Genomic DNA, 19,499 nt, shown 5'->3' with positions numbered 1-19,499 from the left:
ATGCAACCTTTGAACATTTTTCACTTGGTGTTAATATTGCTGAAATTCATCCATAGTCTTGGATTTATGTTTAACTATTGTGTAATATACCGTTTTCTGATTATACAATCATAATTTATTTCTTGTATGTTATTTCTTGAATTTATTTCTTGGTGGGCACTTGAGTTGTTTCCAAAATTTGTTATTGTGAACACTAGTGATATAATACTTCTGAGCCTGTCTTTGATGTGCAGGTGCAAGAGAATCTTTTGTGTACATACCTAGAAATGGGTTTTCTGTGTCATAGGATATGAGAACAATCAACTTAAAAAATAATGCAGGGCTCCTGGGTGGCTCAGTCATTGGGTGTCTGCCTTCAGCTGGGGTCATGATCCCGGGGTCCTGGACTCGAGTCCCACATCGGGCTTCCTGCTCGGCGGGAGGCCTGCTTCTCCCTCTCCCACCCCCCCTGCTTGTGTTCCCTCTCTCGCTATCTCTCTCTCTGTCAAATAAATAAATAGAATCTTTTTTTTAAAAAAAGAAAAGAATGCAAACTGTTTTTGGTAAATCAATGAACTCTCCAACTAATAATATATAAGGGATTCTGTGGATCCTCTTGTCCCTAATGCCCAGTAATGCCAGATTTAAATTTTGCCGGTGTAATAGAAATATGACAGGATGTCATAAAGTTGTTTTTGCATATTTTGCTGACCATAGGTGAGGTTTATCATCTTGGTTTTTTTATTGGCCTTAGGTAACATGGGTGTTTGTGTCTTTTGTCTATTTTTTTCTATTTTGTGTCGATAATCTTTCCATTGATTTGTAGATGTTCTTCATATATATATTTTTCTTTATATATTTTTCATAGAAGACAATTATCAATATATTTTTTGTTGTATAAGATTCCTCTTCACTTTCTTTTCATGTGTATTTTAATAAACAAGAGTTCCTAATTTTAATAGTCAAATTTGTTAAGCTTTTTTTGTATCTTATTCAGTAAGTGTTTTTCTACAGAATAGTCAAATATAATTTTTTTTAAAAATTTACTGACAAAATTTAAGTTTTGTATTTTGGCATTTAGTCTTTAACCTATCTGGAGCCATATATGGTCTGAGGCAAGGATCTAATTCCATCTTTTTCCACTTGAATAACCTGTTTCCTACTTTAACTTACCAAAAAGCTCTTTAAGATTTGATGAAGAATTTTCTAGTATTTACTGGTACTGTAGCACTTCAAAACCTTTGAATATAAAACAGTAACATTTTCATATCTTAAGACAGATAATATCTCAGATATGGAAAATGATAAGAAAGATAAAGGCAGAATTAGAGAAGTAGAATGTAATAAGGATCAGAGTTGTGAATTATATTTTTTATGAAATACCCTTAATGACCTATATAGTTACTATGATCTGTTGCAAGAGGGTGTTTTCTTTTGGTTAAAACATCATGGGGTTTCACCTTGAGGACCTATGACCCTGAATACTTACCTAAACTTTTAATTAAAAAAAAAATACTCAATACCAATTGCTTTATGCTATTAAAGTAATTCTTTCTAGAACTGTCTACTCTGAACATAATTAGTGTTCCTTAATTGTCTGGAGAAAACCCTATTGCAGAGATATAGAATATATGATATGCAATCATTTTGTCAGATAATGAGCAAAATTTTCTTTCTTTGAGATTTTCACGGCAGAGTAGAGCAAATTTTTTTTTACTCATATAAAAAGTAAAATCTAGAAATACAACTTTAAGAAAGTCTTTGATTAGCAAAGAAAATAGTAAGAAATATTTGGTTGCCTTCAGTTTGTTATTACTTAGCTCAAATGATTATTTCTCCTGTTTTAACAACAAACAAGATATTCATTTTCTATAAAAATTACAACTTGAAATCATAGGATATAATTTATTTTTTACTAATAGTTTTCTATATAGAAGGCACCTTGTCAGGTTGAAAATTTGTGTGTTGTGAATATTGCATATACTGGATCATCAAGAGATATTACCTTATGTACCAAAACGGAAATAATACTAACAGATGTAACTTTACATTTCTATGAAAGATACATCCTTATTCTCAAGAACCAGAAAACTCTGAAGCTGTTCATGCAAAGCAGAGCCAAAGAAGCATATAATGTCTATTTTTTCCCTGTGTTTATGTGACACAATCTATTACTTCATAGTATAGTGATATAGCTGGTTTATCACTTTGAAATTTAGTGCTAACTACCCTAACAGTTCCCAGGTGCTCATGGAGATTATTTTCTGCTTTGAAATATTAGTGTAAGGAGGAATATATCTATTTCTTTCATTTCACTTTTAGCTATATGAAATGAAGTGTCATAAGTCAGCCACATTTTCTGTTTTTTAAGGTGACTACGTCCACTCTTCATGTTAAGGAAGGATGAAATTATTTGTCTTTAATTAAAATTATTTTCAATATCAAACAGAAATATTTCACCTTTCATCACATAACTTTTGGCCATGTGAGTAATTTGGTAACACTAGTATTATTTGCATAGCATATATTCAGGAATAAACAGGCATTCAAATTTCAAATTTTATATAAGACAGTGCTTAATTGTCAAGAAATTGCCGGGAATGGCCAGCAATCCCTGTACCGACAGATGAAAGATTACTCCAAATTTTGCCGTGAAAGAGAGGCAAAGGCAAGGGGGTCAATGCTCAGAGAGGAAGACCCTTTGCTCTTCTTTGCTCCTGCTTTTATTGGTCCTTCAGGATAATTGCAAGTCCTCATCATTGGTTCTCAAGCACGTGATGTGTGACAAGGGGTCTTACTGGAACTGGGAGGATCTGTTTTCGGGAAAGATACCATATGCTAATCTGCGTGTTCTACGAGTTCTGCTTATCATAGCCTAAGGGACAATGCACACATCTCTTAGATCACAGGGTGGCTGTTTGGGCTAATAAGGCTTCGGGGAAGGCAACTCCCCGCGGCATTCCAATGGCAGAGTGGTCACGCAAGCCTTGGCATTCCAAAGGCCCACGCCTTTCTTCGAAACCTTCCCTTGCCCCCAGCAGCCTCTGTGTTACATTTTAGCAAGCCAGGTATTATGGCAGATTTCATGCTCTACATTAACCCCAACAAGAAATAAAACATAAACTGACCTCACAGCTTAATTATAAAAATTAAGTTTAAAATATGAGAACCAAGGGGTGTTTAGGTGGCTCAGTTGGTTAAGTGGCCAATTCTTGATTTTGGCTCAGGTCATGATCTCAGGGTCCTGGGATCAAGCCCCACATCGGGCTCCCAGCTGAGCGGAGAGTCTGCTTAAGGATCCTCTCTCTCTGTCTCCTTCCCTCACCTCTACTCGCTGTCTCTCTCCCTCTCTCTCTCAAATTAGTAAATGAATCTTTAAAAATAAATAAATAAAATAAAATAAATGAGAACCAGGAGAACAAAAAGACAATGCGATAAATACTGTAATTAAACATGTCTGTCATAAAAATATTATCAGTTCCATGCTTAAAGTCTCAATGCCCTCAACTTGTTGTTGAGGCTGCCCTAGTATTATAATTCAGTGTATTATTTTCCCAGTTGATCTGATGTTATGAACAACATTAGTTTAGTTACAAAGTCAAAATCCTTAGCTTCACCCCAGATAGCTAAATAAATATCAATACCCAAGTGAAAGGTTTGGGATTCTATCATTTAATACATTCCTCAACTATTTCTTATTAAGAGTGTTTGATAATGTCTTTACTAATGTAATTATCCTCAGCCCTGATTGGATGTCAGCTTCGAAATCAAAAGGAGCTATATCAGAGAAACATTTTGACATTTCTCATATTTTTTGGTTCTAGTGAGTATCCAGATTTGGTTTAAAAACAGTAATTATTTCAGATAATTTTAGGAAAAAAATTTGCACACATATTTTCAGAATGTTGAACAAAAGAATGCTGAAATGTACAAAGAATAATATATTTACTACAAACCTTTATTGATAGAATTGGATCTAACATTTATTTTCAAGTAAAGTGTAGTACTCCATTGTAATATGCCATAACTTATTTATATATTTCCCACTGATGTACATTGGGCTGTAAAATAAAATCATTGTACATGTCTATTTTTCCATAAGTGGGATCTTCACTAGGATATATATTTTCTGTGCCAGCTATCTTCAGTGTTCTATAAGCCCTTGAATTGTACTGTAGTCTGAAGTGTTGCAGGTAAGAAATGCAATCTTTGGCCAGCATATTTGTCAGTTTCAGTAGGGACAAAATCATTGTTCCTCCAAAGGGCAAAGGAGCCTACGTAATCAATCTGCTGGCAAATCTCACTAAGTTATGGTGTCAGATCAAAGCTCAGCCACATTCTCTGTTATTGATGTTTGGATATCCATCAGTGACAGTAGCTAGAAGATTCTTGGCAAGGTTAATTCCATATTTCTGAGCTAATGCATAATCTCCATCCCTGTACCTATGCATCTATGTTCATGTACCTATTGCACTAGCCCTGATATGACCAAGGGAGCGATTGGTTTTCATCCCCAGGACAAATCTGTATCAATTAGTCAATGAGTTGGAGCAGGATTTTTAAATGAGTTTAAATGAGTTACCGCTGCAACCCAAAGAGGTCTACCAAAAGAACAAAAACCAGAGTTTTTTTAGTGGTACAAGTTTCAAGATTTAAATAATTTTCATTTACTCTAAAGGATATGTCCCCACAAGACCTGTACGGTCGGATTTCACTTATTTAGCAGATCCCTGAATCATTGAAAGGTTTATCTCCCAGCTTCCGACATGTGGGTTTGTTACTATGGTACCTGGACTACTTACTACTTCCTGCGTGGCAGGTCCAATTAGCACGAATGTCAAAAATATAGTGGGTTGGTTGGTGTTTACTGAATACTAATATAATTAAAGTAACTGCAGATGATCAGGAGAGTTAATGTGAACAATGGGGAAAAATTAAATGTATATTTCTGTCCTTGCCATATGAGAACAAGATTTTTTTCCTGCCTATTAGTAAAATCCAAAAGAACACATACCAAATCAGCAGTTTTATGACAATTGACAGACACTGCGTTGATTTTATCAAATAAAAGAATGGTCTCCCCATCAGTGCATTCATTATTGTCTTAGAGATGGAAGGGTCTTGTGGACTTTTTAGTAGAATATAGGCAAATGATGGATTCTCAGGTCTTACATATAAATCCATTGTGATATATCTACTTCTCTTAGCCTTCTGCCCCTTCCTAAATAAAATGCCAAAGAAGTTCTAGCAATTAAATCATACTGATATAAAGCCATAATCATTTATATGCCTTAATAAAAGAATGCAGACAAATCATTAGAACCAGTCAAGTACCTTGGCTATAATAATGAATCTAGGGTGAAGAATAATTGCCTCTATATCTTTAAATTTTCCTTATACTATAACCTACAATCTATTTCCACATTATGTTCTCATGATTCCGGATACTTATCCAGAAACTGCAATTTTTTGGCATACACTATTTTATTTTATCCAGGGGCTCTTTCCCCCTACTCACACAGCTGAGATATGACCAAAAGTAATACGCAGAGAGTCAATTAGAATTGGCAAAGGTATGGGTGCCTGGGTGGTACAGTTGGTTGAGCATCCAACTCTTGGTTTTGGCTCAGGTTGTTATCTCATGGGTTATGATCTCATGGTTTCCCTGGATCAAGCCCCATGTTGTTGGCGTCCCCACTCAGCTTAAAGATTCTCCCCTTCAGCCCCTTCCCCTAATCACGTGCACTTGCATTCTCTCTCTCTTAAATAAAACTTTTTTTTTTTTTTTTAAGAAGCGGCAAAGGTAGGTATTAAAGAAAACTAGCATCATTTTTCAGGTAACTGTTTCAGTTGATTGTTGCATGGGCCCGGTATCAATTGGAGGTTCAAGATTCTCATTATACACAAAGCCATCATCTCAAATCTCAAGGAGGTACTCATTCCCAATTATATCCGAGATTTCCAGAGCTGAGAACAGCTCCACTAATTCCTAGGATTTCTTTTTTTCAAGGTACTAGACCTTGAAAGTCTTTAGAAGAGCAATCGATTTCCAAGAAAATGAAGTGTAGCTTGACTGAAGGTTTGGATGTCAAAACTAATCTAGAATATATGTATTTTGTACATCATCAGGACCCAATGATGAAGAGTGTTTCCCTCATTTTTAAAAAATACTAATACTAAAATAAGTCTCTTTCATTTTACTTCTATTGTATGTATCACATAGGATTTTTTTCTGGGGCTATAAAAATGTCAGATTTTTGTTCTCTCAAGAAGAATCTTATTAAGTTTTCATTATAAACTCCACACACAAGAGTTCTTTGGCAGATATCAAGAAATACTCCAAATTGTAATGTTGAGATAAGGAGCAAACATTTATATTAGAAACAACAAAGGTTTTTTGAGGGGATATTGATTCAAAGTGAGAAATTTAAATTCTGTACAGTTGGTACATATTAACTGAAGCAGGGATGGATGCCTCTATTTTGTTAAGAATTAGAATGAAAATATATCAGAATATTTCAACTAAATAGGCTGTCATATCAAAACCTTCAACATGCCTAAATAAACAATTTTTAAAGACAAAGTAATTTCAAAAAATTAGAATACAAACTCAATTCAATTGATTAAAGTAGTTCCTAAGAGTAGTTTTGTTATATTTTGGTTGAGTTTTGTTTTACGGTATAACAGAATAAAAATGGTATTATAAAGAAATACAATATGCTGATTGATACGGAGAAAAAAAGTGAAAAATAGAAAAGAGGAAAAAAAGGGGGGTTTCTTCAAAAAAAGAATACTTTCTTTTAAGAAATGACTCTGTTCTAACCCCTGATCCTGTAAAATACTACTGCATGCAATACAAGTGGATGTCAGATTTTAGGATGGGACCACAGTCCTCAGGTTTATTTCAGAGAAAGCGCTGTTTTGACCTCTTCCTTTCTCCCTTCTTGGGGATCTCCCTTCTTGGGGATCTGCACTTGAACCAAAGAGTTCTCGAAGTACTCTGTCTAACTTCCTTTACTCTATCGTCAACTCCTGTGGCCTCTCTTTTTTTCTCTTGCCATTCCTGGGTGTGGTTTACAGAGTAAGTGTTCACTAAACATATATTAAGGGAAAGGATGCATGTTCATGCTTCTCCCAGCCTTCCGATCACTGAAAAATGGGTCACAAATGATAGCCACTCAATGCCTAACATTGTTTTGACATCAAATACTCTGATATTCATTTCATATTATAGAAGGTGTTAAAAAACTAAATACAAAAGAAAAAAAAAAGATGAAAAAACTAACAATATTTCTATACATGAGATATATTTCTATACAATCAAACACTTAATACAAACTCATGAAATCCCACTGAAAAAAATTATCTACAAAAAATTAGTTCAACTCTGCTTAATCAAGCCTGTATATCATTCTCCTAGCCCATATTCCCTATCAAATAGAGTCTCCAGGGGTGCCTAGGTGGCTCAGTCATTAGGCCTCTGCCTTCAGCTCAGGTCATGATCCCAGGGTCCTGGGATCTAGCCCCACATCCGGCTCTCTGCTCAGTGGGAAGCCTGCTTCTCCCTCTCCCACTCCCCCTGCTTGTGTTCCCTCCCCCGCTGTCTCTCTCTGTCAAATAAATAAATAAAATCTTAAAAAATAAAATAGAGTCTCCATTCCTTCTGGACCTTCTTAGGTTTTTGTGTTTTATAGATTAAGCCAGTTTATTGCCTCTATAATAGTCCAATTACAATAGCTGTCACTAATCTTCTCAAGGGACTCCTTTTGTGAGCAAATCTTAGACTGCTATCATCTCTTACAAACCAGAAGGGAGTTATTTGGATGTTGTGATTATTTCAAAACCTCAGGTAAGGTAGCAGGAAGGTAACATGTGTTATTATCTTTGTAACATTAAAACCCTTCCGTTAGCTAGTATGGCATAGAACAAATGGTGTACATAATAGACAGACTGTTTTCTGTCCAAACTGTATGTTTAAAAGAGGAGTCAAGGTACATGCCAGCAGGAGGGAAACCCCTCAGCATAGATTTCCAAACCTAAGTCTTGTTGTAAAGGTCACGTACTATGTTACATAATTGTCACCTTGAAAAGTTCTTTGATAGCTTGAACTTTATGACTTGCAGGAAGTACTGGGCTGCCAAGTAGAGTACATTTTCCAGGTTTCTGAGTCCATGCTTGAGCTAAATAAACTGTGACAAATCCCCTGAGGGCAACCCAGGCTTTTCATGCCGTGAGAACCTCTGACTCAAAAGTTACACACTCTTAAAGTAATATAAGACGGCACAGCCAACTACAGAGGTTGCCTGCATTAGGAAAGAAATTCTCCTGAGACCATGTCTACGTGATATCTCCAAAATGCTTCAGAAGTGACCATAAAATAAAACCTATGATTCTTTTTCCCACAGAAAATAGCTAATTAAATAAAATTAAGAGAGTTTGATCATCTGGATTTTGAGTATTTTCTTTGTCCTTGCCAGCTGACTTAACTGGCATTTGCAGGAAACCAATTTGAGATCAATTGATGACTAAAAAATAAGTTTTAACCTTGAAAAACCAGCACTTAACCATTGATGAAGCATCTCTTCATATCCTGGGATCCTGGAGACATAAACTCTTGACCATAAGCCTTCTCAGCTTCCAGTAAAAAATAAATAAATAAATAAATAAATAAATAATTGCCTTTTGAAATGACTTTTTTTTTTTTTAGCTATCATAACATTGGTGGATTTCTTAACGTTGTTTGACCAGCTTTTAAATCCAGTTTTATCTGTGAATTTCTTATGAAAGTGAAATAAAGAGTGTCTAGCATATTTGCCACCCAAAAAATCCTTTTTCTCATATTCTAAATGTCAAAACCCAGGAAGAATTAGCTTCACTGCAACTAAGTGGCTAAGAAATGTTAATACAAATGGTCAATAAAGATGTACACTAATGGTTTTCTTTCAAAAGGGAGATACAGCATTTACGCACAGCCGCAGATGCTCTGGCTAGGACAATGAAATGACTCAATGTGAGGCAGGAAAAAGTTACGCCCAATTTTTGATGCTATATTTTCTACCCATTTCTCACATAACACATCATAACTTGGCTCTTCTCTTCAGAATCAGCTTCAGGTGTAGCCAGTGTAATTAGTGATTATGTTGTGTAATCATTGGTTTTCTAGGAAAGTCTTTCTGCCCCTCCCCACTTTAGGCCCATTGTGTCAGGAGACCTATGCCTCCCAGACCTGCCTGAAACCTCAAGAGTCTATTCAGAGGAGGAAGTCCCATCAAAGCAGGAGTGGATATGAAGATTCCATGGTGTGAAAACAAGAAAGTCAACTGTACGTTGTATATTAATTAAATTAAGCAGATATTAAAAAGTATATTCTGCCTACAAATAACTTTCCAGACATTTCCAGAGGGGGACAAAGCATTTTTTGTTGAAATAAGTTTGAAAACATACTGTTGTTGATTTACCAGACACATTTATAAAAGTTTGGGAGGGGTGCCTGGGTGGCACAGTAGTTTGGGCATCTGCCTTTAGCTCAGGTCATAATCCCAGGGTTCTGGGATTGAGCCTTGCATCGGACTCCCTACTCAGTTAGGAGTCTACTTGTCTCTCTCCCTCTAACACTCTCCCTGCTGGTGCTCTCTTGCTTGCTGTCTCTCTCTTTCAGATAAATAAATGAAAATCTTAAAAAAAAAAAAAAAAAAAAAAAAAAATGTTTTGGGAAATTTGCGGTAAGAAAAGTTGTGCAATAGAGTTAAAGCAATGATTTTCCCAAATGCATTTGACAAATGCATCTCTCTTCCGTTTTTTAAACAACACTTATGACTGTCCTATTGTTTCCTGTCCCGTGGGGCAGGAGCTGGGGAAATTAAGAATACTCCTGACTTCTGCCTGACTTTTGGAATTACTCCATCTCCAAGACTTACTACAAAGTGACCAAACCATATCAAAGAACACTTGCAAGGTAATATTTTCTCAAATTTAAAAAGAAATAATCCACTTCCAATTTTATTTTTATTTTTTCTTTTAAGTAATCTCCACACCCAACATGGGGTTTGAACTCACAACCTGGAGATCAAGAGCCACATATTCTACCGACTGTGCCAGCCAGGTGCCCCACTTCCAATTTTAGTTCAGAGATAGAAAGAAATGAAGAGTGTCACTCTCACCATTACAAGTGAAGAGACTGGACAAACTTCAAACTAATGGTGTTCTGAAATTCATCAAAGACCTGAGGTCACAGAGCGAACTAACCTGAAATCTGGAGAGAGTGCCATGAAGTAGAAAGAAACTCAAGCAATTCCTTATATGGGCCACATGCCACTGACCATCACATAAGTAGGGAAGAAGATTCAGTGAGAAATTTTTAACAAATCACTAAAACCTCCGAGTGTGGGCTCTCAAGAGAGTGTAAGGACCACTGACACAGGTAGGAATTCCCATTCACTTTCAGGCTTCTCGAAATACCACTAGTTGCTCAATGAGAAAATCAGGACGAGTCCTGAGAAAGCTTTCCTCATGGTGCTGGCTGAATGGGAAAGTAGCCACTGCCAAAACTCTGCCCAGATCTAGTCCTTAAGTCCTAAGGAAAAAAAGAAAACACGTTAAGAAGGAAAACAAAAACTGTAGCTTTGAGGGCTTCTGGTAGAAATCTTCCGCAGCTGGAGGAGGGGAGAAAAACCCTGCCCAGACCCATCCCTCTTACATCACCTAAGGAAAGAATGCCTTAATCTGCAGGGAGGAAAAAAATGAACACTGAAGGCATGGTGGACACCCAACCACTGAAAAGACGGGACTATGAACAAAAACTATCCTGGGGGAAGGGTAGTAGTACATATTGGGTCCAAGCCTACAGTAGAAAAGAAACAATGGGGGGCGCCTGGGTGGCTCAGTCGTTAAGCGTCTGCCTTCGGCTCAGGTCATGATCCCAGGGTTCTGGGATCGAGCCCCACATCGGGCTCTCTGCTCTGCGGGAAGCCTGCTTCTCCCTCTCCCACTCCCCCTGCTTGTGTTCCCTCTCTCGCTGTGTCTCTCTCTGTCAAATAAATAAATAAAATCTTTAAAAAAAAAAATAAATAAAATAAAAAAAAAAAAAAAAAGAAAAGAAACAATGGGAGTTGTGTAGGCTTTACCTGGAGATCCAGGTTCAGGATCCAGGCTCATGGGTTCAATAGATTGCCTAATACTAAGGCTTAATCAAAACAAGGGAGTGCATTCCCCACCGCCATCACCACCCACACTAACAATTATCAGGAAGTGACGAAAGTAGAATACAGCTGAAAGGGCTACACGGCATCGAATCTTTCTAAGGAGCAAAGAAAGACTTCAAACCAAGTGCAGTGCAGAGAGAAAACCATGTGGCACATAAGTCACATGTGCCTTATGCCTTGGTGCATTGATGTTAAGTATTACAATACACTTCAAACCCAGCCCCTGATCCTATTAGCCACAATCCCCCCAAGTTAAAAGCCTACAGGAAAGAAAGGCATATTCATCTCCAAACATAAAAATGATATACATCAGTGTTGATGGTCCTGTAAACATGTCTGGCATCTATATCTATATACACATATAGATATAATGCATGTAAAAAGACAAGAAAAATCACAGTCCGAAGAAACAAATCAACCATCAGATCAAGATTCATATAGGACAGAAATCTTGGAACTTTCAGGTAAGGAAGTTAAAAAGCCACAATGAATAGTTAAAGGTTTTTCATAAAAAATGTAAACACCTGCAAGATCAGGCAGATAATTTAAGCAGAGATGGAAAGTATAAGAATAAGTCAATTGGAAATGCTAGAAATCAGTAACATTCATAACAGAGGTGAAGAATATCTTTGAAGTGTTCATCTGCAGACTAAACACAAGCAAGAAAATAATTGGTAAGAATGAAGATATTCAGTAGATATTACCCAAATTGAAAACCAAAGAGAAGTTAGTGGAAGGAAAAAAAAAAAAAAAAAAAAAAAGAAAACATGGCAAAGCATCCATGAACTGTGGGACAATATCAAATGATCTAAAATATACATAACTGGAATTCCAGAAGGAGGAAAAAAAGGAGAAAAAACCCAGAAGAATTATTTTAAGAAATAATGGCTGCTAATTTCCCAAATGAGTGATGTTGTCAAACTACAGATCCAAGAAGCTCAGATAAAGCCAAGAAGGATAAATACAAAATGCACATGTAAGTATATTATCTTCAAACTGCTGAAAACAAAGACAAAGAGAAAACCTTGGAGACAGCCAGAGGAGAGCATATTCACAGGTTCTGGGGACTAGGAAAGGGAAATCTTTGAAGGATATATTTTGCATATCACAGTACTCCTCCCTCCATGAGGTGGGTCTTAATAAACTCCACCCCTCCTTTAAGGGTGGGCTCAATTCAATGATCAATTTATATTTATAGTGTGGAAATGGAGAAAGAATAACTTCCAGTGAAGAAATCATGCAGGAACCATCATAACCAAGTGATCAAGTTTCTCACCAACAGTAATAAGTCATGTTGATATCATGGACCCTCTGATGTGATACATGAGAAGGTAGCTTCACCTCTGTGATATTCTTTTTAAAAATCCATAACCCAATGGAATAATGAAAAAAGCCCAATTAAGAGCTAAAAAAAAAAAGAGCCAATCTATAAAATGCCTCACCAGTACTTTTCAAAAATACCAATGACATTAAAACCAGGGAAAGATTTAAGTGGTTGTCACTAACTGGAAGAGATCAAGGAAACATAATGAACAGATGCATTGCAGTAAGCTGGATTGGATTCTGGAACATAGAAATGATGTTATTGGAAAAGGGGATGAACATGAAATAAAGTCTGTAGTTTAGTTCACAGCATTGCATCTATGTTAATTTCTTAGTTTTGATAAACACACCAGGGTTTCGTAAGATACTAACTTTAGGGGAAGCTGAGTAAAGATGTATAACAGCTCTCTGTACTATCCTTGCAAGTCTACTGAAAACCTAAAATTATTTCAAAATGAAAAATTCAAAAGAAGAGAGGTAATCACTTAGTCCCCCTACTGTCATATCTAATGGAACCTTATAAAAATTCACTTGCATTTCTATTTCTCTCATATCTTGTTTAGGATTACAGCCAGAAGGAATGATGACAGCTATGGGTGTCTTTTTTCCCTTTTAGGCTTTTGTATTTTAAAAATGTATCAATGTGCTGAATCAGAAAAAAGAAAACACCTGAGTTCATAAGCTCAATTAATTATGAGCAGGATCTTTTCCTCATACCTTATTCATCTTCAATGCGGTATATAAGCCCAACATGATGTACCCTTACCAAGAACATGTTTCTTTTCCACTCAAATGTATTTTTACAATTTGACATTTCTCTTTCCTCTCTACTCTTCGCTTGTCATATTTTTAATATTGCATGCTTTTTTCCAGCCTCTAAACCAGTGCTATTTAAAGAAATTTTGCAGTGAAGTACCAGTTTGACTGCTCCTGAACTGTAGTGTATACTCCTAGAAGAACCAAAGGTATTTTTTTTTAAAAACCTTGCTGTACTTTAAATCATAAGGCTTGTCATAAAAAGACAAGACATTGTATTTGTGACATTGGTTCAAAATCCATGTTTGGACTTTATTGTCACATCATTTCTCATGTTCTTTCTTGGAAAATATCTTCTAAATTGATGAATTCAAGTGAAGTATTAGAATAGTCATACTAAAAATATGATTATTTGAAATATACAATAGGCATGCAGACAAACCCAATATCAACCCAACCTTCTGTGGCATCAAATAACTGCAAACTAAAGTTTAAGTAAAATTGACTCTAAAACCGAAAAACTTCGAGTCTGAAAATTAAAATTAGATCTATCATTTTTTATTATGTTCAATTAGCCAACATATAATAGATCTATTATTTTAAATTGTGTATGTATGGAAGATCATAATGTCCTATATAGATCCTCATGTGGAACAAAGTGTGGTGGCTTTGACCAATGGAATTAGCATCATCTGAGAGTTTATTAGAAATCGATACTCATTTGCCACAACATAGTTGGACCTAGAGGGCATTATTCTAAGTGAAATAAGTCAGTCAGAGAAAGACAAATACCATATGACTTCACTTATATGTGGAACCTAAAAAATAAACAAAAAACAGAAACAAACTCATAAATACAGAGAACTGGTGGTTACCAGAGGGGAACGGATGGGGGGAATGAGTGAAATAGGTGAAGCAGATTAAGAGGTACAAACTTCCAGTTATAAAATAAATAACAGAGAAGAAAAGTACAGCAAAGGGAATATACTTAACGATATTGTAATAATGTTGTATAGTGGCAGGTAGTGACTACACTTAGTGTAGTGAGCACTGAGCAATGTATAGAACTGTCAAATCACTATGTTGTGCACCTCGGACTAATAGAGCATTGTATATCAACTATACTTTAATTAAAAAAAATTGAAAAAAGGTATGAAGACTCTTGGATCTCAGAGCTAGAATCTGCATATCAATAAGACACATCAAATTTTGAAATGTGCTGTGATAAACTAAATCTAATGGGCTCACCTATAAATTAAATATTGCTATATTTGTAGAAGCATACTGTTTTGCTGTGGCTATTCAGCATTTTATGATTTTAAAGCATAGATATGATATACCTATAATGGTTGGGTGATTGAGGTCTTAACAGAAATAATCTACTGCATACTTTATGATAAGTATGCATCTATTCACATATTTAAATGAGTAACTGATATGAAAGGCCATAATTCTTTCGAGAGTTGAAAGTGTTATTCCCTTAGACGGCAAAGGAATCAGGTAACCAGTATATGTCTTTTCATGTACCAGGAATTGAATGATTACCTCCATTTCCTTGTGTAGAATGGCACCAGGAGTACCCAAGAAAGGAGACATCACTGAAATCAGAACAGCCCTTCAGAGGCTGGAGAATATCATTATTTATTATTATAATTATAGTTGCTAACTCTTAGTGATGCCAGGCATGGTTCCAAATGCTTAATGTATATTATCTCATTTATCCTTTCTAACAACTCTAGGAGGGCGGTATTATTATTGTCTTCATTTTTTAGATAAAGAGGAAGAGAAAATATAAGCTCTTTATTCAAGGTAGTTAATAGTAGAACGAGGTTTTAAACCCAGTCTGACTTTAGACGCCACACTTAACCTCTACCTTATTGTGATACACATTAGAAATATAACCCTTTTATGGTTTATTTCTTTACTGATTAAAGTTTGATGTATCTTTACTATACATAGCCTGACTCTTTAGCAGACTGTATCCCTTTTTACAACTTTTTTGAGGCATAATTTATATACAAATTACTGCATATGTTTAATGCATATGATTTGTTGAGTTTGAACATATGCATACACCTGTGAAACCATCACCACAATCAAGGTAATAAACATATCCATCATCTCTAAGAGTTTTCTTGTGTCCCTCTGCCTGTTTTTTGTGTGTGTGATAGGAACACTTAACATAAAACCTACCCTCTTAATGAATTTCTTTGTGCCGGATATTATATCGTTAACTATGGGCACTGTGCTGTACAGCAGATGTCTACAATTTATTCATCTGTATAACTGGGACTTTATACCCATTTAACAACAATACTTCACTTCTCCCTACTTTAATCCCCTGGCAACCACCATTCTATTTCTCCTTCTATGAGTCATTTTAAATACCTCATATAAGTGGAATAATGCAACATTCATCCTTTTGGGACTGGCTTATCTCACCTAGCACAATGTCTTCCAGGGCCATCCATGTTGTTGCAAATGGTAGCATTTCCTTCTTTTTTAAGGTTCTTAATATTCCACTGTATGCATGTATTACATTTTCTTTATCTATTCATCTGTCAATGAACATTAAGTTTGCTTCCGTAGCTAATAGCTTGAAATGCTATTTTCCGACATTGTTGTTGAGATTTTAAAAATTACCCTATCCAGACAATCCTCAGTTTACAAAATGGCAGCTTTGGGAAACTGCTATAAGTTAATTATTTAGAATTTAGGGTGCCTTTACTTTACATACAAGGTTTATGTTTAACCCAGAATTTATGGCTGTATAATTTTAGTGAAAAAGTTATCAACATTTAAATATTACAACTAAACGAAGCAGAATGACAATTTTTGTGGGTAATAAAATCTTAAAATCTGGGTGAGTACAGAATTAGAGCAGAAATAGAGAGGGATTTTGCTACTATTTTTAGAAATGTTAAAGGAATTCAGAAGTTGATAGCAGTCAATGATTATTCTTCCTAATATTAAGGAAAGGGTAATACCTTTTTTTCAAAAATATTTTACTGGAACTATCCTTACACTAATTAGTCATGATAATTATAATTCTCTCTTTCTCTTTCCCTGTGTGTGTCAGTGTGTTTTTGTGTGCGTGTGCATGCGTGCGTGTGTGTGTGTGTGTGTGTGTGTTTAATCTTGAACTTAAGAGGATAAATAAAAGGCAGACTTTCCTGAGGATATGGTGCCAAGGATGGTTGTTGACAAAAAAAGCTAAGAGGAAGACTCTATGAAACTATGTGAGAAAGAAATTGCTTCATGGCAAAATTATCTGTTCCGGGAGAGGTCAAAGGCAGAGGGAAAAGGAAAAGGACAAAGCGTTTACAATACTGCAGGTACACATCCCCTCTAAATCAGTAAGAGCTGCATTAAAGCTTGGGAAGAAGGGAGTGAGAGCAGCCCATACTAGAATCTTAAGGGAAGGTCTGTGAAGCTTGAATAAACATTTTAAATATTTTACATGTAAAATGTTTAAATGTAAAGCAATAGTTTTCTGTAACAGAACTGCCCATATCAATGCCCAACACATTCTTCATGGGCAGCAGTTAACACTATTCCTAGTGTCACAAATCACCCTTAAATCTTATATCAGCATCGGAGTCAGAGGCCGAGGATCCTTGAGATATATCTTCTTTATTTGAGAGGGGCATGGATTTTAAAGGGTTGAGATAGACCTGTTGGGATAATAAGGGAAGAGTAAGCTTTGAAATCAAATTTCAATTTTTGCTACCAGGAAAAGCCGTCAGCCTACGGCAGGGAGCAGTCTGGAATGCGTCCGGGGAAAAATGCCTATCCACCTGGCTCTCCATATGCACAAGCTGCCCCAGAGCTACAGGACTTAGCAGAAATTGAACTGGGGGAAATTGAACTGGAAGAAAGCATGAGCCAGCCCTTGGCTGAGAGCAGTGTCTGAAGTGGGCAGCACAGTCAGCTCTGGACTTCAACACAAAGAGGTGCTGAGAACAATGTCAGAGATGAGGCCAAAATAGTGACCCCTGTGCCAACTGGGTGATGAGCCAGCCAAATAACTCAGATTAGGGCAGTGGGGCATCGGGATATGGAACCGCTGAGATTTTGCCCAAATATTTGGTGCTCTGGGGCAACTCCCGTTGTCTTCACTGTGGGCTTATCTCTAGTGAATTTTCAGGGCACGGTAGGTCCTCCAGTGTTTTGGGGAGATGGAAGAGGAATCTCACAAGGTTTACAGGGTCAGTAAAACGATAATGCATTGTTCATAAATGTTCTATTTTGAAATCATCTTCTTAAAATAATTTCCTTTTCACTGTTTCACAATACCTTGCATTCCATGCATATGGAAAATTAATGAAATGCTTTCTTTTTCTAGATAAAAATTATGTTATGATTGTAAAACATGAAATGGAAAAAAGAGCCAGACCGAGAGCCAGGAATCCTGCTCTGCCATTGTGCTCCTGGGCATCTCACTCTGTCTTAGATTCAGTTCTCTCATCTGTAAAAAGCGCAGGTTGGGCCAGATAATCTCTGAGGCCTATTCCACATGCATAATTGTATAGATCCATCATTATTATCACTACTTAATGTGAACAGCTATCTTGTCAGTGTATACATATACCAATTCAAAGCTGTTGGCTTAATATAATAAGACTTTTAAAAAAAATTGATTTAATTTCCATGGGAAGAAAACTGAAGTAATTGATTAAACAAATTTTAAAATAATATAATTTAGGTGGCTGGTCCTTCCCTTAGAAAGAAAAAATAGTTTGATTTCCTATAAAATCTATTCAAGTGGCACCTTCTTTCAATATTTTGTTACAGATTTTCCTTCTGCCAACAGTAGTCACCAATTTTAATTGAATGGAGGAAAACAGTTCTGATTGTCTATGTCATTCTATTGGGTTTTATATCATTGAATTTCAATCCGGTTTCACAGGGACCTGCCAAGAGTGGCTTATGCCAACCTCTGAGTCTCCTTGTTACACTTATATCCTGGGTAGCATTGTTTGCCTTTTTGTCTGGTCTCTGATTAAACTGATATCATTTTGCCTTTTGTGACTCTGGTGTCATTTTCTGTTGACAGTGTCTAGTGATGGTAACAGACCAGTGTCCTTGTGGAATGGGTAGGAGCCATTGATTGGTTGGGTGTATTAATGCAGACCTGTTAAATGACATGCAGACTTGTCTTTGTGCTAAGTGGCAGCTGAATGGGTGCCAGTAAGAGAGGTTATTAAGCACAGATAAGAGGCAGCACCTCTATTCACTGGCAATGTCACTCTCCCATTTGAGGAGAGACATTTGTTCAAGGCATTTTTTTTTTCTCCTCTCACTGACGATATTTAAGGCAGAAAGTTGCTAAGTTGCTGCCGACTGCAGAATAGATCGTTTTGAAAAGGTGAACTCTAAAGATGTTCATTTAAAAATGGTCTTTCCTTAAAACCAGATTGCACTGAATGTGAATGTTTAAATAAGAACAATAATTGTTTTTTTTTTTAAAGATTTTATTTATTTATTTGACAGAGAGAGACAGCGAGAGGAGGGACACAAGCAGGGGGAGTGGGAGAGGAAGAAGCAGGCTTTCCGCGGAGCAGGGAGCCTGATGCGGGGCTCGATCCTAGGACCCCGGGATCATGACCTGAGCCGAAGGCAGACGTCCAAAGACCGAGCCACCCAGGAGCCCAAGAACAATAATTGTTAACACTATCAGAAAAAACAACAGAGGCCCAGTGACAAAAGGTGACATTTGTCATTGCTGTATAGCATTTGGAAATGAAAATTATTTTAAAATAAATTTATCTCCTGGGATCTTCAAAGAAATAAGAAGGTAACAGTATAGCTGAGTTGGGAAGGTTTTTTAAGTAATCAGATTAGGAAGAAAACGGTGAAAACTGATCTTTATTTTTATTGTTTAGATTTCCAGGTATATATTGTATATGGTCTAAGTTAGCGAAATATGTGATATGGATAGCATTATGCTTTAAATTACAAACTTGTGGAAAGTCTTTCTATTCACAGGAAAATACCTTGACTGGTCTTCTTCCCTTTGTAAATTGAGAAATACCTTGACATTTTCTGTGCAGGTTTAACTGATACTTGCTAGGCTTGTTATTTGTGGGTTTTTGCTGTACTTTGAAATATTCCACAAATCCTAACTTAGAATCAGTCACACCCTTTAGGAGTTTAGTCTGTTGTAGTGATTTACCACTTCTGCTGTCTTCCTCCAGTCTCCAGCTTCATATCTATGTGCTCTTTTCTGTCTTACCACAA

This window comes from Neomonachus schauinslandi, chromosome 3, assembly GCF_002201575.2.
Source record: "Neomonachus schauinslandi chromosome 3, ASM220157v2, whole genome shotgun sequence".
In the NCBI taxonomy this organism is placed as follows: domain Eukaryota; kingdom Metazoa; phylum Chordata; class Mammalia; order Carnivora; family Phocidae; genus Neomonachus; species Neomonachus schauinslandi.
This window is presented reverse-complemented; position numbering follows the sequence as displayed.